General features: G+C 55.9%; 1 pseudogene; it reads right to left on the bottom strand.

Annotated features, from left to right (window-relative positions):
* Positions 1–14: 14 nt before the first annotated feature.
* The window catches only part of LOC124973709 (probable RNA-binding protein 19), a 21,796-nt pseudogene continuing 1,032 nt past the window's right edge, over positions 15–20,778 (bottom strand).

Here is a 20,778-nt window from a genome sequence, read left to right as displayed (position 1 = left end):
CATAGAGGCCTAGCTCACAGAGGCCTAGGAACAGAGGGCTTTCTCACATAGGCAGTGCTCACAGACACCAAGCTCACAGAGACATTATCACGAAAGCCAAGCTCACAGAGGCCGAGCTCACAGAGGCCGTGCTGAGGGGTCAGGAGGGCACACACGTAAGGTCCTTCCCCAAGATGGCAGGGTGAGAGCCAGGCAGCATCCAGAGGACACAGAGACCCAGCCTCCAAATGCTCCCTGAACACTGCAGTAGCCTTGACCTTTACAGCATTCAGTGTTCAGACTCAGCCACAGCTTAAAAGCATCTTAAGGTTCAGGGACCCTTTGGTGTGGCTTGCAGAGAGAGTTTGTTATCTAGTCTGCAGGGCCCAAAGTCCCTAGCCCAGTGCCCTGCACCTAAAGCAGTTGTCCCTGGGGGTGTAGCTGGCGTCTGAGTGAAATACCTCAAAAGTCCATCCAACCTCCCTGAAAATACAGCCAGGTGACACTGCATAAGCAATCCTTCGTGGCCACGGGCATGCATGTGTGCACAGCTGGGGTTGAGCAGTGTGCTGTCTGTGCAAAGGAGTTGAACTGAACCTTGACCTAAGTGGAAGAGGTAGATGACCACAGTGTCTGAGGAGCTGCGTCTGTCTGACAGCGCACAGTGCTGGTGACACAGTGGGAGTTCCAGTGTCTAACCAAAGACCAGGAAGTGCTCTTCCCTCTTCCCTGCCCTGGCAGGGCCTGGCATATGGGCCTCAGTAAGGGAGATGTGGTCATTGCCAGTGAGGTTGGCTCCCCGGGGTGGGTACAGAACCCCTGGCCATGTGCTTCCTATGGTGATGGCTCCCTTCTTTTGCTAAGGGTCCCATTTATTCTTGGACTTAGGGCTCAGCAGGAAGGCTGTCTCCTCCATCTGCACAGGACGTTCAATCTACATTCAAACACTCTCCAGTCCCTCCCGCCATGTTTCCTGTACATCCCTGGCCCAAGCTACTGTTCCCTGGCCACTGAGGGTTTCTTTCCCACCCTCCTCCCATCTCATCTCCACACAGGGGCTGGAAACTGTCCTGAAGCACAAATGAGACCCTTCCCCATGTGCTCCCATACCACCAACAGTCTCGCCCAGCCTTCAGGCTGACATCCAGTATTTTAAGTGATCTGCAAATCTGGTCTTAAACACCTCCAGCTCCCCTGATGCCCACCACACACTGCTCTGCCAGCTGCATTAGGGGGCTTATTTCCCCAACTCTTTGGAGTCCCTGACACAGGCCCTTTACAAATGCCATCCTCTGCTCCTGGACAGCTTTCCAGGTCCCTGTGCAGGTGACTTCGTGTAGGCAGGGGTAGGCTCAACCATCTGCTCCTCAGGGGCTCCCCTTAGCCCACTCAGCCCAAGGCAGCCCCACTTCTGAAGTCATGTGACTGAGCATTCGGCATGATCTTGTCTTGTGTTAATTCATGGCTCCACTGGCTGTCTCCACACCAGAAAGAGGAAGGGTCTCCACAGGCCTACCACAGTGCTGTCACAAACTAAGCCCACGACACAAGCATGTGGGTGGAATAAGTGAATGAAAGTGCTGTGGAGGGCTGAGAGGGTCTTCATTGCTTTGGCATTGTTCCCTGGAAAACTGGTGAAAGGACAGGCCCAGCAGGATGGGAGATCAGGGGTTGCCCCCAATTTCAGAGGCGACGGGCCCACAGAATGGACCCTAGCTCACAGCCCACTTACCTGCAGCTGCTTGAGGACTTTCTGTGCTTTCTCTGGCTTCTGGTACTCCACGAATTCAAACCCCATGGAAGGCAGCGCTCCTGGAACAGGGGACCCACTGTGAGAGAGAGCACAGAGTGAGTCAGGGCTCGGCTTTGGATCCTTTCCAGTTCCCTTTCCAGCCCCCACATGGCCTCAGCTCAGGGCTTGCCATTTATGACTAGTTGCCCCAGCGAATCAGCTGCAGAGGTTCACTGACTATTAATTAACAGATTACTGATGTGATAATTAACTTCCTAAGATGATACCGCCTTCATGAGGGAGGGACAACTGACTCGGGGCTGACCACTGTTCTCCAGCAGGAGCCTCTACCTGGATGGCCCTGCCTCAATGTGGCATTGCAAGCACCCAGGGCCGCCTTCTGGGGACATTTCTGACCCTCAGATTTGGCTCCTGGATTTCAGGTCTAAAGTTCTGACAGGGAGGTGAAGGTGCCCTGGCTCCGCCTGGTTCCCCACTCCAAAGCAACAGGAGGTCAGAGGGAAAAAGCAACAGCAGCCTCTCCAGGGACGCTGCTTCCTGACAGTATGTGTCAGGTGTAAAGGGGTAATGCTGGGGAGTCCCACAGGGCACCCCAAATCACAAGGTCTCTAACTGCACCTCTGCCTCCCCTGCAGAGCCCTGCAACTGTGTTTCTATCCAGAGGCTGAGGGATCCAGGGCCAGGCATGCTAGGTAACCTTGTGAACAGCCCAAACATGGCTCAAAACTGTGGAGGGGGCAGGCAGTCCTGTCCCATGATGACTGTCAGTTTGCTCTCTGAGCAGAGAGCTTTTCTTTGGGGGCAGAAGGCTGTGGATGGTGGGCTGGTGGCGTCTGCACCTGAGTGTCAAACATACTCCTGGGAAAGAGGAGCTCATCCAGCCTCTGACACGGCAGGGCCATAATGCATGGGAGGCCGGTCTCTGCCAAGAGCAGCACCTACTCCCAGCCTTTGTGCACATGGGATCGGCCCACAGGAAACGCTGACCTGGGACTGCAGGAGAGGGGCACATGCTGGTGCTAAGGACCCAGCTCTGCTGGCCCCCCGTGTGCCAGTTCTACACAAGCTCTGCCCACCATCTCTCCTTGTGCCCCTCAAGGGTTAGCAGTGTGACCTGCTGCTTCACAGCTGCCTGTGACCAGCTGTCCTTCACACCAGCCCCAGGCTGAGTGTGACCCCATCCTGCTGCACTTAGCTGAGCAGATACCACGTAGCTCTCCCCAGTGCCTGGCCAGACGGCAGGTTCCCAAAAGGACAATGGACACCCCAAGAGCTGCTTCCAACACTGAAGACGGGATGGCAAGGTGCTGCTGAGTGCTCGTAGGGGAGAGGGCAGGTTCCCAGAGGGGCAGTGTCCCCGTGGCCTGGTTTAACTGCTGCCATGGCAGTCTGAGCAGACAGAGGCAAGGGACCTCTAACTTCACACAGAAGCATCTGCTTAAAACCCTCGGTGGTTCCCCACCAGACCACAGTCCAAACCCCTGCAGGGCATAAAAGCCACTTCCTAAGCTGGAAACTGCCTCCCTTTCCAGGGCACCTCCTGCCTTGGCCTCTGCCACCAGGCTGCTCAGCCTCCCTGCTTCTAGGCCCACTCTGATTTGAAGAACCTGCCACAGCCCTCCTGGTCCTGCAATGAAGCCACCAGCTCACATGTCCCCCAGCTACTGCAGGTACCTGAGGACAGGGATCACATTTCTGGTGCTCACTGCCTGGTGGTCCAGGCCAGTTAGGGAGCGAATTTGCAGTGGTCACTCTTGACTCGTGCTGCACCCCCCCATGTCCATGAATCAAAGGGTTGCTGAATTGGGTATGTGGCTGTGATAAAGGACAAAGGACATGCCCTTGCTCATGTTCTGCAGGGAAGCAGGGTATGAATGAGGGGAGGCCAGGAGGGTCAGAACAAGACCCAGGGCTGAAGGGAGAGGCCAGGTGGTCTCTGCCTGCCCACTACCTAATGGCCAGGGAGGTGAAGATTAATGACATGGTGGAATGATCTAGAAGTTCTATGTATGGATCATTTCCTTGGAACTGAAGCAGGAAAGCCCACAATCAGTCCTTGCTGTGTCTGGAAGGAGTGGGGAGGAGGGAGCCCCCGGGTGCTCATGGTAGCCTGTCCACCCAGTTGGTACACAGCTCCAGGATCATGTGAAAGCCTGCGAGTCTCTGGACAGACCAGGATACATGGGCCTCTTTGACTGTGCAGCAGGAGTCTCCAGGAGAGAGGAGGGGCTGTTTCAGACAAGCCTGGCCATCCTCCCTGCCCACAGGTATGATTTCTTCTGGAACCACTTCCTTCCAGCCAAGATCTCCATGGGTTACCTGCTTTGTTCTTCTTCTTGTAGACAGAGCAGCTCCTCATGGCACCCACTTTGGAAAACAACTGGAAAAGAGGATCATGCAGCCCCCGACTTCTGGGAACATCCGCCATATGCGTGGAAGCCTCTCCAGTCACCATGGGTCCAGCCACAGGCACAGGAAGCAGGAGGCATGCAGAGCTGACCTCAGGAGGGTGCTCACCATGCACAGGTCTGTGCCAGGCCCCACACCATCCACCCACCTAGGGACCCAGAGACACCCTCAGATGGGCAGCTGAAGGCCAGGGCTCAGGAGCTGGCAGTTGGGGTCACAAAGCTGGACATGCTGGGCCTGGCCTGGGCTGCTGAGCCAGGCTCTGAACCACTGTGCAGCCTGCCAAGCTGTCCTCCCATGTCTGCCCATGGAGATCCTGGGTCATTCGGAGGTGGTGAGCAATGGCCGGTTCCAAGTAAACTTGCCAGTCCCTAGGGCCTCTCAAAATGGCAGCTGGGCTGCTTTCTTGCTCCACTTACATAGGGAAGAACTAGGCCTTGGAACAGCTGAGAGGTCTGCCGCAGACCCCAGAAGCTGGGGTCAGTTCAGAGGCATGAAGTCTACTGACCCCAGGACTGACCATGTCACTGTCCTCTGTGCTTAAAGCCAAAATAATCCTAAAAAAACTGTAAGTTACACCCTACGTTTCCCGTCCCTTCCCCTGTCTCCCTTTAGAGCCCAGCTAAGGCACACTCCACGTGACTCTGGTTCTGGCCCTCTCTTCAGTACCAAAGACAAACAGGTGCTCAGTACTGTCCTCCAAGTGAGCGATGGTCAGCAGGAGGAGCGCAGACCCTCACACACACCAGCGGCAGACTCGTGCTTCAGGCATGGGACCCTCTACCTGGAGGACCTCACTCGTCCTAGATAAACCTTCAAAACAACCCAATGGGAAAGTTCCACTCACACCTCTATGACAGCCGGAGAAACCGAGGCACAGAAAGGCAGCAGGGCTTGCCCATTAGCAAGGAGTGAGGCCAGGATCCAGGCCTGGGAGGACTGTCCCCTGATCACAGCTCCACATTGTTGCTGCTCACAGTAACAGTCGCGCGGATATTGTTACCGCCTACGGCAACAATTGCACAGGTATTTATCAGAGGTGGACTGGAAACTGAGCTACTCCTCTTATCTTTCTCTTTAGTGTGCTGCTTTCTTGCTTGTTTGTTCCCTAGCTTAAAGAAGAAGTTTTAGAAGAAGAGAGAGAGGAAGAAAAGGCTTTGCTTAAAGGAGAATCTTTGCTTATCGGAGAGGCTACACTTTCAGAGATCTGTATCTTCTTAGAGTCTTGCATCCTGCAATCTTCATTCTGCGAGCTGCAACCTACATTCTGCAATCTGCCATCATCAACCCGCAACCTAGAGGTGTCTGCTTAGTCCTCCGAACAGCGATCTAGAGGTGTGGCTTAATCTTGCATTCTGTGATCTGCAACCTGAGGTGCTGCTTATACAATGGTGCTTCCTATAGGTGTGTGTCTTATATACCTAAGGCAGTCAATCAGCTTAGGATTAGCACAATTGAAGCACACCCCTCGGTACCAATCAAGAAAGAATGAGGAATATCTGTTGACCACTAGTGCAGAGGAGACATTAACTAATCAGGCAAAAGTAGATCACACCGTGTTAACACTAGTTATGTGCCACCTCTTGGCTCAACGCCAGCTGCCAACTTAGGGTTACCCAAATATGTCTTCTGCACCACACTCAGGTGATGGGACAGGGTCCTGTGATCTGGGTGTGCTTCCCCACAGTGCTCTAATGGGTTGTGTGAGCTCAGGACAGTGAGGCTACCTCTCTGAAGCTCCATCTCCCAGCTGAACTAGATGATCCTGGCTGAACCTTCCAGCTCCAGGGCCTTCAATTCTGAGGACACCCTTGAGTTGCCATTTGTGCAACTTCAGGAAATGCTGATCCAATAGTGTTATCCCACACCACACCAGAAGTGACAAGGACAACACAGGACCAGAGGCTGTCCTGACATGTTCAGAGCCACCTGCCTTTGAGACACTGCTAGGGTGCACCTCTAAAACCAAGTCACATGGGTATCAGTGCTTCACCAGGTGCTGGGGGCCCCTGGCCATGCTGCCTGCTTGGGTCTGGGCCTCTCCACTGCTGTGGTTGTCCTACCTAGGGACAGTCATGGAACACAGGCAGGGTCAGTGGACAATGCCTCTTCTCTTGAACCCTCTGTAGAATTTTAGATCTCAGGGGACATTTTAAAAGGAAGGGGAATCAGAGATTTGCATCCTCTGGCCATCTCCCTTCAAGGACAAGTTCACGGTTGTGAGCTCTGTCACTCATCCATTAAGCAGGAAATCAGGTAAGCATCTGTTCTGTGCCGTGCTCGATCCACCGAAAGCAGTACCTCTGTTGGGGAGTCCCATTGGGGGAGGCAAGGAGCTTGCAGATCCCATTCTCTGAGCAGGAGGGGCCCCTCGCCCATCCTGGCCCTGCAGTCCATGGGCTGCCATGCTCACTAGGCATCAGCCAAACCCCTGCCTGAAACTCCCTAACCTGCCCCTCCTGGTCTCCTCCCACAGGTGCAGACTCACCCCATCCAGATGTGCCAGGTGGGGACACCCTGACGAGTCTCCTGCTGGCTCCATTAGGCCACACACAGTGGTGGCACTGACTTCTGGGCTACTCACCACAGAAGCAGTTGGGGAACTGTTTTCAAGCACATTTGGAATGCGGAACCCCCCAACAGCAGGGATGGTGTGTGGTAGGGCGGGCTGTCACCACCTGAGCTGTGCCAGACCCAGAGCAGACGCACTGCCCACCTCGCAGCCTGGAGCGTCCCCCATTCCTGGTGGATACTCACTTCCCTCAGGGTCTTCTCTGTGGTGCTGAAGCTGAGATTTTTAATAAACAGAGTGCATCCTGGAAGGTTCTCATCTTCCTCTTCCTCCTCGTTCTCCTCCTCCTCTTCTTCTGCCCTTGACTGTGGGGGCTTCTGCTCCTTCCCCCGCTGGCTTCTCACCTTCTGGGGTCTCACCATCAGCCACTAACCCCATCAAAAACAAACAACCCCATTAAGTAATATCTACCCATTAAAGCCAGGGCCTAAAGCATGGAACGCTGTACCAAGAGGCTCTGCCTCTGTGGCATGGTCAGGAGGGACAGCAGGTGTCAGCAGCGAGAGCCAGGGAGAGAGACAAAGTCCCACCGTCTGCCCCTGTTGTATTTTATTTTTTTGTACTGGGGATTGAACCCAGGGGCACTTACCCACTAAGCCACATCACCAGCCCTATTTTTTATTTTATTTAGAAACCATGTCTCGCTGAGTTGCCTAGCGCCTCCCTTTTGCTGAGGCTGGCATTGAACTCAAGATCCTCCTGCCTCAGCCTCCTGAGCTTCTGGGATTCCAGACATGCATCACCACACCCAGATCCTGCAGTGTTTTAAAGAGAATATGACAGAGATCCAAACCTACAAGCCCCAGATAGGACTAGGCCACACTCATTTTAACTTCAAAATAAATTATGGGAACTATGTTCTCGAACCATGAACCTAAGCAAAATGTTATTTTTCCTTAAAAAACAGCACTTAGTGAATTTTCAAACTGAAATGCATCTTAGAGTTTTGCAAAAATTAAAGAATGGGAAAACTTAGAGCATTCTAAAATCCCTTGAATATGGATTTCAAATACCCCTTGAACTTGCACGTGTGTCAAAGTGGTTTTGTCTATACACGAGGAAGTCATAGTATTTTGTAATAGTGGAAACTGGGAAAACCCACCACAGAGTCACAGACAGACCAGCAAGGCCACCGGAGGCTGGGAAGGTAGGTCGTCACTGAAATAATGGGCTGAGGAACGCTGAAGGGCGCTGACGGACCCCAGGAGCTGAAGGTGAAGTGGAGGAGGGTGGTGTGAGTTTCTGTCAGTCTGCTTGAGTGGGGAAAGCACACATGCACATGCAGCCATGAGAACAGAGGGCAGGGGCCATGGGCGCTTCCACAGCAGCAGACCCAGGTGGATCACTAGTACCTGTCACTACTGCCCCTGCACCTCCCCTCCTCTGAAGGAACAGGTTCCAGAGATAGGGAAGGGGAACGTGGCCTTGCCAGTTAGTGGCGGTGCCCACGGGCACACTGGACAGAAGGGGCAGGGCCACAGGTGGTTGGCCAGGACCCAGTGTGGGTGTCTGCCCCAGCGAGGGTGGCGGATGCCTCAGCCTCAGGACCACTGGAGAAACCCTACTTTAGGGAAATGCGCTCAGTTTGGCTCAACCTCCCCAGTTTCACCAAGTCCCGAGAGCTGGGCCTGGGGACAAGCCCTTTCCCCTGGAAAGGCTCAACAGCTATCCCATAGCCCCAGGGGGACAGCCACAGGGAGGGGATTCCTCACCCCAACCCACCTTGGTGCTGAGCAGGTGGCCACCCTGCCCCAGACTGCAGCCCTGCCCCCCAGGCTGGCAGAAGCTCCCGAGGTCCTGCGGCCCAAGAGGAGCCCACTGGTTTCTCCCCAGCATGCTTCCCTACAACAGCTCCCAACTGTGTTGGGTCTATGGGGGCTTCTGGGTCTTCATACCTGCCCTGCAGAGTCACGCCAAGCTCCGGAGCCCTGTTCCCTGCCTCTCATTTGTGACCTGAATCTTTCCAGTCCTGATTAGGTGTCAACTGCTTAGCCACTGAACAAGCCTTTCAAGCCTCACAGAAACAGCTAGTGACTGAGCTGGATCCCTCCCAGGACCCAAAGGATACCTCCAGTCCTCCAGCTTCCTGGGTCCTAGGCCACAAGGAGGAAATCTATATGCAGGCTCCTCCCCACCCAAGAAACAAACAACAAACCCAGCAAGGGACTGCAAGTGTGGGCATTGATGCACAGAAACCCAATTTCAAAGGAGAGAGGAGGAAACAGCATGCTAAAGACATAGCAGGTCAGACTCCAAGTCCTGGAGGAGAACTTCAACCAAAGTGAAAGTCAAGACTGTCAGCGGGAAGACCCTCTGGGTCTCCTGGTCATCCCACATGTCAGAGGTTGAAGGCCAAAGAAAGAATGGGCAGTAGATCTCCTGCCACATGCCAGGACCTCAGCTGGGTGCCTTGGCTACCTGGCCTCATCCACAACCACAGAGATCACATCACAAACACAAATGGGTGGCCTCAGGAACATTCCAGCATCCCAACACTAGATGCCAAGCAGCTTCAGGAAGGCAAGACAGGTTCCCAGAAGACTGAAAGAAACTTATAGAGGGGAGAGGCATGGGGACGATGGCGCCCCAGAATGTTCATGGTCAGTGCAAGGGGTAGCCTCTCCTCGGCAAAGCCAGTTTCTGCCCCCTCGGTATGGCCAGTTCAGAGTTTTGAAAAGAAGCGTAATACCCAACTTTACACGGGAAAACCCAGTTTTTCAATCTTGGCAACTTAATTCAACAGCACGAGGCTTTTGTGCCATGCAGGAGCTGGTTAACCGACCAGCAACAGACACCTCCCTCTTGCTCAGAGATCTCTGGCAAAGACTGATCACCTTCCCTGCTCTGTCCCAGGGGCCTGCTGAGATTCCAGGAGTGGGAGCCTCCCATGGACACTCTGGGGAGCCCAGGGCTCTCAGCAAGGCAGAGTCAACTCCACCTGAACCCAGCCCAGGAGCCTGGTCAGGTGGTTGCAGGTGTTTGGGTTTAATGAGAGAGCCGAGCTGAGTTGAGCAGGCTGGGTCAGTGGGCACCTCAGGAAATGTGCTCAGGAATGGTCCATCCCTGGGCAGGTCAGCCACTCTCAGCCCTGCCCAGGAAGGGGCACTGGAAAAAACAGCTGGCTGGAGATGAACGCCGTGTTCCCGTGTGCTGGGCCTTTCCACAACATTTCCACAACAGCACAGGCTGGCTAGTTCCAGAGACTTCCACGCCCTAACCCTTCACACCCACAATGACATCCCTGCCCCTGGAGTGCCAGGGTCCTGAAATGCTATGAGAAGAGGACATGGCAGTCTTTAGAGATCTGCTGACCACAGGGGTCTGGAGACAGCGGTCAGGAGGGGCAGAGCCATGGGACATGCACGCGGGAACACAAGGCTGTGAGCCTGTACTGCCCATCTCTGCTGTGTATCATCCACGCAGCCTGGGCCAGTGACAGAGCTGCCCTGCCTCCGCATCCCTCCTGCAGCCAGGAATAAAACCACACTGACACACGCATACATACACACACACATGCTCTCCTGCACTGTGTTGAGTTGTTAAGAAAAACAAGTGTCCACTACCCATCCACAGGCCTAGTTACTATCACCTGCCATTGGACAACAGAGTGGCTGCCCTGCCAGTGGCCTCTCAGTGCCTGCTCCCAGTTTGCAAGCTCCTATGACCTCATCCCTGACCTCACTGGCCTCTTTGCTGATGCTCAAGCCTGTCAGAGGATGCTGACCACAGGGCCTTTGCACTTGATATCTTTTGGCCCAGCCATCTCCCCTCCTGTCTTCCTGGACCTGGTTTCTGCTTGCCCAGTGTCAGTCCAAACATCCTGTGCTCAGACAGCTCTTCCTGGCCACACTAGTAAAAAAAAGCCACTATATCCCTGGTGTTCTCTTTCCATAGTCCCTAGCCTGTTCTGAAACCACCTTCCTTACTGGTTGCATCTGGGTCCCCAACTAAAAGGGAGTTCACTGAGGACAGGACCCAGCCTGATGCATCACGTCTGCACCCCCAGCACTGGCTCAGAGAGGACACTCCAAAAACATCTGCAGATGGTCAACAAGCTGAGTGCTCAAGGGGAGCAGTGGGGACAGACAAGGGCTCAGGCCTCAGGGCTCACAGGTGCGGGGCACATCCCCATGCCCTCCATGCGTGTGTCCTCCAGAGGTCACTAACCCCAGGGCTTCCTCTTTTCCATATGTGAGTGGGGACTGTGGCCAGAGCTGCCTGCAGAGTGACTGGGAGATGAACATGGAGGTTGTGTGACAGCCCCTGGGCCTATCCAACACCCCAGAAGCAACACTGTACCATGAACACTGCCCCTGGACTCTGCATGTCCAGCTGGCCGGGCTGGCACCCAGGGGAGCCTGTGATCCCCTCTGAGGGAAGGCAGCTGAGGGGGAGCCCAGCCCTCCTCCTGCAGGTTCAAGGCCAGACCTCTGTGTGCAGGGGATAGTGTCCCTGCTGGCCCTGAGGACAGGACCCAGCCTGACCCAGTCACCCCTGCACCTCCCAGCACCTCCGAGCCACCAGGCCAAACTCAACTGCAACCCGCATCAAGGTCTAGGCAGGTCCAGACGTGGCCCAGGGCTGAGGCCACCAGCGAAAGGTCTTTTTAAGAAGTGCTTTGCTGCTGGCCTCAATGGGGAGACAAAGGATGACGGGAAAGAAAAAATAAGTGACTGTGAAACTCAAGCAGATGTTCGCCAACAGAATCACCAGTTCCTGGCAGGAGGAAGCAGCGGAGGGGCCGGCTGCAGGAGCAGGAGCAGGAACCACTGGGCTGTAGGCAGGAGGCAGGGAGGGGCTTCCGCAGAAGCCCCACAATCAAATCCAGTCACGCAGCACCACACAACTTTATTATAATCAGGCTGCACCACCCCTCCAGGCTCCTGCGCTGTGGCCACTGACAGACTGTTATCAGTTGCAAACAGCTTTCCAGGACCCCCCATCCATAGTCCTTTATCTGGAGATATGGGTCTTGGTTGTGGGGAGATAAAACATGCTGGCCCCTCCCTGGAGACTGGCAGAGAGCAGAGCAGAGTGCTGCAGAGAAGCATGGTCCCTCCTGCTCCCCCTGCCCAGCCCCAAACCCAGGGCCTGGGGCTGCTGGGCCCCCCCACCTCCTGTCATCCTGAGGAAGCATCTGGAACAATGTGCAGAGGGTGGGTGGGGTGCCGCAGGGGAGAGGGCACAGCTCAGGGGACCAGGGACTGGGGGCTCTGCAGGCAACATGGTCAGAAAAGGAGATCGGCTACCACAGGCTGTGGCAAGCCCAGCAGGGTTGGACAAATCCCAGCTCTGAGGCCTCCTGTCAGCCAGTGGGCAGACACCAGCCCCTCCAAGCTGCAGGCCTGTCAGGACCCTCTACACTAACCTGAGCCTGGGGACAGAAGAGCATCCTAACAGGGTCCAGACACTCGTGCCCAGAAGATACTGCTCATGCCCCAGAGCAGGTCTGCCCTTGAGGCCCTCCTTGGATGCGGCCATGACCAGCCCAGGAGCTCCTGGGACATCTGGGCCATGTCCATTGTGGTCACCCTGGACAACAGTGGCAGAGTTACAGATGTGCACTCCCGCTGTGTGGGGGTAACAGTGGTCAGCATGGCATCTCCCCTGTCATCAGGGGGGTGCCTGGGCACCACCCTCACTGTTTAGGACCAGAAACGGCCTGAAGAGAGGCAGCTGGTCCAGCCCCAAAGCAGGCATTGGACAGGGATCCTGCCCACCATCACCGGCACGCATGACCTCCTCCCTAGAAGCAGCACCTAAGCGTGAGGACATGGAGAGCTTGGCACCAGCAGGCAGGGAGCAGGTCCCGCTCTGCCCTGGGGCAGCACCCTCTCTGCACTCCCAGGGCCTGGCACTCTGCAGGGTGCATGGTCAGGGAGGCAGACGAGGTGCCTACTTGAGAGGGCACCATCTATTTCAAACGAAATCAGCCAAGCCAGATGGAGGCAGAACCCCCAAGGAGGAACCATGCCCAATATGCCTGTCCCCTGCCTGTGCCCAAAACAGGAAGAAGCCAGACTGGAGCTGTCTGCAAGCCTCCTGACCCCGCCAGTGTGTGTGCTTGAGAGGAGGGTTCAATTGGGTCAGAAATCATCATCCAGGTTCACGTGCAGCAGCGGAACTGAAAGCCATGGTGGCTGGCAGCTACAGGGCGACGGCTGCTTACGGACACAGAAGGACCCCACGAGGGGAGAGGTCCAGGAGAGAAAGCAGGGTGGAAAGGACCCCACCACAAGCCGACCTGGGCAGCACCAAGGAGGGACTGGAAAGGTTCACGCCTTTCTCCATCCACCTAGCAGATGGGGTGCGCTCCATTCACAGAGCGAAGGGATGGGCAGAGAGAGAAGGAACGGGTGCGGCTTCCAGGCCAGTGGGTCCCAAAAACCCTTACAGATGGCCAGTCCTGAAGACCCACGGGCATGCTGACGTGAGCCACAGGTATGGAGGAAGGCCTCAACCAGGCAAGGCCTTGGATTCAAACCTTACTGGGGTGATCAGAGGCTCCGCCACCCTCTGCTTTTTTTTTTTTTTTTTTGCCATAAAACACGTTTTCTTGTAAATATATGAGGACAATGGAGATGGTAGACAAGGGGCTTATCTGTTTTTAAGAGGAAAATTCTCATTTTAGTAAAGTGAGCAATTGGTAACCCTGTGTGTGGTGGGCCGAGGGGTAGAATCTTAACACCTGGGTCAAACAACCCAGTCCACAGGAGGCTCCTGAAGGTGTCTGACTACAAGGTGTGGTTGTGGGTCCCTGCAGAGTTGCCCGTCTCCTGGGGCAGCTGTGGGTACAAGGCGGTCTCAGTTCTCGGGCATTCTGACAGGGGTGAAGTCCAGGAACGTGCCAGGTCCTGCAGTCTGCACAACAGTCCTGACAAGGAACGCTTACCCTTCTCATATGCCCACTGTGCGGGTCAGCCAGGAGGCTGGGACCGCCCAGGCCAGTGTGGCCCACCACTGCTCTTCCCTTTCCTGCCTGTGCAGTTGCTGGACACCAGGGGAGCTGTGCCACATGCAAACAGGGCTCTCCTCACTGCTACCAGTTCTCCACAGCTATGGAGCAGGGATGCTTCACCGGCTGTTCTGAGTATGACGAGATCTAGGTTTTCTTCCCTCACCCTCAGCTGCTACCTTATACTGCACTCACAATGCTCTATTTGGTACCAGGGATTGAACCAGGGGTGCCTCACCACTGAGCCACATCCCCAGCCCTATTTATATTTTAGAAACAGGGTCTCACTGAGTTGCTTAGTGCCTCGCTAAGTTGCTGAGGCTAGCTTTGAACTCACAATTCTCCTGCCTCAGCCTCCCAAGCTGCTGGGATAAGCAGTATGCGCCACCATGCCCAGCTCTGAAACTCTATTTTTCAGGGAGGTTTTACACACCTATACAATTAGAGACCGAAGTCCGTTGGTATGTAAGATGAACAAAGTGTTAAACCAGTGGCCTGATGAACACTTCCGTGCTGCCCTGCTCTTCTCCCACATAGACCTGTTCTTACCCATTTCTGGCTCCACCATGTTCTTTTCTGCAGATTTTGCTGGTGCCTCTTGGTGCTCTTTCCTCTGTGGGGCTGTGCCACAGAAGATGCCAACTGGAGCCCACTTGAGATACAGCAGGATGTGGTGGAACTGCAGAGGCAAAGGTGCCAACATTGTGGGACTCCATCTCGATACATGGCTGGAGAGGGACTCAGTTCCATGTGCAGATGAAGAGTCTGAGGGTCAGAGGAGATGGTTGCTCCCCAGGGCAGAGGAGCCAGAAGGAGAAATGCGGCCCAGAGCCCCAAGAGAAAAACACTCCTGCCCCTGGGCTGTGCCTCAGGCTGCAAAGGAGCACCCACGCCTCTGCTGCCTTGGACAAGGGTGGATTCAAGTTACCCCTGCGTTTTCTCTAGTCAGAGGATGAAAGGGGAAGAACTGTAGCAAGGGGCGGCTCCAGCAGGAAGTCAGTGTGGTCACCCAGAGAAGTGCTCTTGTTCCACATACACGTTCAGAGGCAGTTTCTTAACCAAGGAGACACAGATGTTGCTAATGGCTGCCTCAGTAGAAGGTGCTGGGAGCTGCAGGGCCGGGTGGAAGGAGACTTGTCAACTTGGGCCCTCTGGGACTTTTTTCAAATTTCACAATGCAAGGCTCACAAGTTAATTACAATCAGAAAAAACAACACAAGCAGTCAGGTGCTGTGGGGCATGCGTGTAATCCCAGCAGCTCTGGAGGCTGAGGCAGGAGGATCACAAGTTGAAAGCCAGCCTCAGCAACTCAGGGAGGCCCTAAGCAGCTCAGTGAGACCCTGTCTCTGATAAAATATAAAAAGGGCTGGGGATGTGGCTCAGTGATTAAATGTCCCTGGATTCAATCCCCAGTTAAAAAAGAGAAAAGAGAAAACTCATGCTCAGGAGCCAGAGTGGGGAGCAGAGAGTTAGCTGTGCCACTTCTGAGTTGGGTGACTTTGGGTCACTGGGCCTCAGTTTCCCTATGTGCAAAAGAGGGACATGGCCTTGCCTGGGTGGGCCCTTTGCCACCCTTCACCTGGTGATGATTCCTTCCCAAAGAAACAGGAAGAAGGAAGAAGGGCATCTGTGGTGCTGGCACCAGCACCTGTCTTGTGGGTCAGGAACTCACTGACTTCCTGGCAGCACAGTGGGCAGGGCCCTAGCTGGGGATGACCACGGGGGGCAGCAGCTGTGGAGAAATGACCTCCACACCTGCAATGCCTGCCCTGAGGATCAATGGGGGACCGTGGTCTGCAAAGCATTGAGTCACTGGACAAAGTACTCGTGGTGGGTTAAATGGTGGCTTCCCAAGAGACGGCTATGCCTCCACCCCAGAATCTAAGGAGAAGTCCCATGCAACTGTCACCAAGATCCTGAGGTGGGATGTCCTGTGTTATCTGGATGGGCTGTAAACCCAGGAGGAGATTTGGGACCAAGAAAGCCCAAAGATGGGGCACAGACAGGAGTGGGATGGTAGTGGTTCAGGAAGCCGAGGGACACTAGGAGCCCAATGGTGGCAGAGACAAGGACAGGTCCTCCCCAGAGCCCTCGGAGGTGCTGGCCACACCCTTGACTTGGACACCTGCCTGTCGGCTCTGCCACAGGTCACTTTCTGTTGGTCTAAGCCAACATGCCGTGGCTATAGATATTCTTAAACAGTCCTGTGTAGGGAACTCAGCTTATCATGGGTACATGACAGCAGAGAAGCAGACAGTGAAGGCTCAAGTTAAGGCAGGAAAGGAAGCCAGTGAAAAGGGGGGGCAGGACAGGGGGCAGGGCGGGGCACTTTCTGCAGCTTTGCTGTGGGAGGATGGAGTTCAGGCTGAGGGCCCTCCCACAGGCCAGCTCCCTCTCCCCTAACCACGCTGGGGCAGCCCTACCTTGGAGTTTCCAGGTGTCAGAAGGACCTGTGCACTTCCAGGGGCTCCAGGAACTCCACAATGATGGCAGTGACGCCGCCCTTGGGCAGCAGCACTCGGCCCAGGCTCCCAAAGCGGCCAAAGGTCTCCCACAACTCAGCTGCCAGGGTGCCTGCAGGGAGGTTCTTGGCCAGAATCACGGTCTTGCTTCGCTCTGCTGTAGCCTGTGAGTGCACAGAACTCGTGAGGGACAGCAGCAGGGGTCCAGTCTGACACCAGAACTGTATGGGGCCCCAGGGGCCAGGTGCCTGGGAAGCAGACCCAGGAGGCGCCACCCTCTCCAGCAGGCCACGTGCTGGCTCCACAGTTGGGCAGCTCTGCTGAGGGGTCAGCCTCCAGCCCCCCACTGAGTCGTGCAGACCATGACAGTGAATGACCATCTGCTGGACCTCCCAGGTGCCCCAGCCGCTGTTCCACTGATCAGACTGGTATCTCAGTGTGGAACTGCAGGCCACCTGCCACCACAGGCATGGAGAAGCCCCAGGAGCAGCCTGTCCCTGCGAGGGACAGCGGAGAAGTGAGCCCTCAGGTATTGGTTCCAGTCACCACAGGGCCTATCAACACGCCCCCAGCCTCCCTGCAGCCCCGTCCCCAGCTCTGCAGCAGCCACCAGTTAGGGCCATCAGAGTCCGTGTGGAGGGCAGTGGGGACCCACCTGGCTGAAGGAGTCCAGGCTGACCCCGTTGTGGAGGAGGAAGCGCTGCACCTCTTGGACCAGCTGGGTTTCCCCAGGGGCCAAACAGACAGCCACGCTGCCCTTGGTCTCTTGAGGGAGAGAGGAAAGGAGGCCCGTGGCCATCAGGTGGACCCCATCTGCTCTCTCCAGCCAGAAACTAAGCAGACCCAGTGTAAGTGGGTTCAGCGGTGCCCCTCACCCAGCCATAACCACCTGACCCCCTTGGGCACCCTCTCCAGCCACACGTCCCCACACCCGCTCGGGCTCTTCCCTTCTCCGCAGTGGGCAGGTCTGCAGCTCCTCCTGCAGCCCCTGGGGGCTTCTACAGTGCTGACCCTGACCCCGACCCCTCACACCAAGCAGTCCTTGCTCTGTCACCTCCCCAACCAGCCCAGGCTCTCCTCTCTCCACCTGTCTCCACTAGGAGGCTCCAGAAGGTACCAGAAGGCTCTAGAAGGCAGGACCCTGTCCCAGCACTACGAAGACCTGGTGCTCAGGGCACTCATGGCACCAGAGCCACTGCAACCATCCCTTGTCCCTCCCTCCAACTCAGGCCAAGCTGCGCTGCGCAGCATGGCAGCCATGAGCCACTGGGCACCTGAGGTGTCATTCGTTCAAACCCACATCCTGCTACGCATGGAACTCAGTGGCCTGGGTAGGAATGAGGGAGGAGAAACACCCTGTGACTATGCTGGGCACAGCGAAGTGACAATCCCTCAGACGCATTAGCTGAAAAGGCATGTGTTAGTATTAATTTTCCTGTTTCTTTTAAAAACATGGCCACTAGGCCATTCACTTATACGTGAGCTTGCCGTCCACCTCCACAGACAGGCTGGCCTCTGGTGTCTTGAGGAAGGGCAGAGGACCGTGAAGAAAGCAGCCAACAGGCAGAATCAAGGTATGTCCCTCACCATGTGGCTGAAACACGTTCCTGGTTTTGCCCATAAAGAACTCCGCAGGGATCCAGCCCTGGACAGATTTGCCAAGAGGGTTTGCAGACACGAAGCTTGCAGGTCACGGGCCACTCACGTGGTCCAACACTTGGCTCTTGGTGCCACTGTACTTCTGTGCGATGGCATCGTCCATGGCATTGGGCCCCAGAAACAGCATGTTCCAGTCGTGGAAGCTGCGGGCAGGGGCAGGACAGGACAGGCAATGCTGGGACGCACAGGTGCTCTCTCACAGATACATAGCTTGTCTTAAACCTCCCCGCATTCCTAACCCTCTCGCCACCTCACCTGTCCTGGGTGGGCTCCCACCAGCAGGGAGTGGGACTGACAGATCCAACCTCTGGCAGTGCAGCAGCTGGCCTGTGCCAGGGCCCAGCAGGTGGTAACCATCCACTTGTACTGAACGCAATACCTCAGAGCATAAGTGAGCTCAGCACCGCTCTCCCCTCTGCAGTGGAGAAGTAGGCTCAGAGGTGAGGATGAACCTCAAGCTATAAAGCAAAAGGGACCAGGCAGCCTGAAAAGGTGGAGAGGGCAGCAGAGCCCGGGTGGGGGTGGCGAGGACCTGGAGCTGCTGGCTTTGTCCTTGGACACCTTCCTCTTCTTGTTGGATGAGCCGGGGGTTTCGGTATCCTCACTGGCTTCCTTCCTGATGGTGGACGGCAGCCCGTGCAGCATCCTGCCCTGTGGGGACAGGGGAGGAAGTGGGCAAGCTACCCTCCCATCCTCCAGCCCTACACTCCAGTGGGGCCTCCTGTCTAGTGTGGCCTCCTGTCCTAAACAAGTTGGACCCAGGGCCAGAATTACAGGAGGACAGGGACGGCAGACGGAGCAGACAGACAGTTACTCTTGGTCCAGCTGGTGCTGGGGTCCCCAACATGGCCATGCCAAGGGAAAGGTGCCCCTCTGTGACACCCCACAGCCCCTCACACTGCACCCCCAGGCCCTGCACAGGAAGAACGTGAGTGGCCATGGGTGGGGCAGGTCTAGCCTGGAGCCCACAAGTTCCATACACTGTGAATGAAGGTGCACTGGAGAGGAGGTGGCCTGGGCACATTGCAAGGTGACCCTGAAGAGCAGAGCTCCCTGCATTCCACAGGGCCATCCCTCCTCCATCACCAGGCTTGGCAACCCCGGCGGTCCCGTGATCAACCTCACCTGGAACACCTGCCCATCCACTGCTGCACAGGCCTTCACCACGTGCTCAGGAACATGAAGATGACGAAGGCAAAGTCCTTGGGGTTTCCTGGTCAGGCTGTTGATGGGGTAGTGGAGCTCTGACAGGGGACCTGAGGACAGGAGAGCGTCAGTCGCCTGGGTTGGAGCTGGGCCCAAGATCAGGGGAAAGTGCCGTGCACTAAGGGTCAGCCCCATGAACACAGCACAACTGCTGTTCACTGGCCATGTCCACTCAGCCCGAGGTAAGGATGGCGACTGCCAGTCATGAGGTCCACCTCCAGGTCAAGGGTGTCATTCCCAGTCCCCTCGCACCCACCCTAAGAGAAGCAAGGAGGAAGTTTTCGGGCTGCCCCTGGCTCCATGGCCTGCTGTGCACAGCCTGTCCTGGGCAGTGGCCTTGCCCACACAGGCCTCCTCCTCTCACCTGTGAATGGCACAAGTTGCCCCACACACAGTGGCCTTGAGGGTCCAAGAGTTAGTGTGTAGTCACTACCCAGAGCCTGCTGCAGTTAGTGCCACATTAAGTGTTCGTGACGCTGTCCCTCTCAGAGGACACTGTCTGCTGTGGTTCCACTCTGAACACCAGGTGCGGCCACATCCCAAATGGATACCTGCAGTCTATGGTCAAGCCCCCTCCCATCCACCCAGCACTGCCATGTGGCCAGGGCACCAGCCCATGTGAGGACCTGGGAAGAAGGACAGCATGGACAGACTTCAGGTCCCATCACCTGGCCTGCAAGCAGGTTCCACTTGGGACCTCTGAGCTGTCCTTGGCCCAAGCCACACTCACACAGCCTCATTGATCCTCCACACCCAGGCCAGCCTCCCAGGAGATAAGGGCACCAGTAGCATCTCCACAGCACAGATTCACCTGCACTGTGAGCCCACCTTCCTCCCCTCGACAAACGGCCCCTGTGACCAAGCTCAGCTATAGACCTGCAACCTGAAAGGGCTCTTCTCCACCTAGAAGTAACAGCAGCAAAACTAAAGACAGTCCTGGCTGTTGCCTCTTCTCGGAAATTCAGTTTGCTTGGGAAAACTTGAGAAAGAAAAGCACTCCAAGGCAGGAGCATGGTAGGAGGGGAGGGTTGGGCAGCTGCTGAATTCCAACACCAGAAGCCAAAGAATCTCAGGAAAATGCCTCCATCGCTCCTGCTCTGCATTTGGATGGTGAGAGCTAAGGAATCAAGTTCTGTGGGACATACTGGGTGTGCCTGTGGTCCCAGCAACTTGGGAGGCTGAGGTAGAATGATCAAGGCCAGCCTTGTGGACTTACCAAGACAGTCTTGAATTAAAAAATAAAAAAAATTTGGGATGTAGCTTGGTGGCAGAGTGACCCTGGGTTCAATCCCCAGCACCATTAAAAAAAAAAAAAGAAATCCAAGTTCAAGTTCAGAAAGCAAAGGATGCCACTGGATCTGCAGTGGGGACAGCAAGCCATTTTCAGATGAGACCAGCTGGAGCCACTGCCCAAGGTCAAGAGCCAGTGGGAGGCAGACGGGGCCAACCCAGCCAAGTTGGAGCTGGGCATAGCAGGGGCCTACACACGCGGCCAGCAGCAGAGCCCTACCGTAGGGAGAGAAGAGCCCCTTCAGGTTCTCCTCAGTGCTGGTGTAGAGCAGGTTGTGAACAAAGAGCCTCCCAGAGTCAGCCAGGTCCTCCTCCTCCTCATCTTTCTGGAGCGTCCAGCCTTGCCAGGGTTGCACACTGTTCTGCAGGGTCCCCTTGGCTGTGGGCACGTGCTTCTTCCTGAACACCTCGATGTAGCATCCACCTGCAGGAGGAGAGGGTCAGGGCTCTGGGGAGCCTGGGACTTGACACACCTGGCTGGGGACCCAGGCCC

Source organism: Sciurus carolinensis, unplaced genomic scaffold (assembly GCF_902686445.1).
Source record: "Sciurus carolinensis unplaced genomic scaffold, mSciCar1.2, whole genome shotgun sequence".
Classification (NCBI taxonomy): Eukaryota; Metazoa; Chordata; class Mammalia; order Rodentia; family Sciuridae; genus Sciurus; species Sciurus carolinensis.
This window is presented reverse-complemented; position numbering and strand designations above follow the sequence as displayed.